Source organism: Triticum dicoccoides, chromosome 4B (assembly GCF_002162155.2).
Source record: "Triticum dicoccoides isolate Atlit2015 ecotype Zavitan chromosome 4B, WEW_v2.0, whole genome shotgun sequence".
Classification (NCBI taxonomy): Eukaryota; Viridiplantae; Streptophyta; class Magnoliopsida; order Poales; family Poaceae; genus Triticum; species Triticum dicoccoides.
The window spans coordinates 609,310,704-609,311,326 of NC_041387.1; positions in this window are offsets into that span (position 1 = coordinate 609,310,704).

A 623-nucleotide genomic window follows, 5' to 3' on the forward strand; every position below is an offset into this window, starting at 1 on the left:
ACCAATCAACCCGCGTGTCACCATTCCCCACCTCCAATCTACCTTGGCGGTGATGATGACGTCAGCGACATCAAGGAAGCCCGTTGGTCCCACCGGAGAGGTCGGCGGCGGTGAGTCAGGAGCCAAGGTAACCTCCATCGTGTAATTATATAGGATGAAATTCAACCTTCAACGGAGATAGAGGATTTGCTGGAATTTGAGTTTGGGCTCCCGCAATTTGAATACTATGCCAACTTCAATGGCATCGCTAGGAAGCACAAGTGATGTGGGCATCTCCTATCATTAGTAGAAAACAGGGTAGTAGTTCCGGTTCCAGAGGGCCTTTAGTCCCGGCTCTGGAACCGGGACTAAAGCCCAAAACCTTTAGTCCTGGTTTGCTTACGAACCGGAATAGAAGGGGCTCCTCGTGGCCGATGCGGGGCGCCCAGGCAGGAGGATCTTTAGTCCCGATTGGTAACACCAACCGGGACCAAAAGGCAGCCACGCGTCAGCAGCTCGCATGCACTGGGTTTTTTGTTTTTTTAAGGGGGGGTTAGGGGTTTTGGAGGGTTTATTTAGGGGTTTCATATTTTGTTAGCTAGCTAATAGAGAGAAGTGATATCTCTTTCTCCATGCTTGGTCGA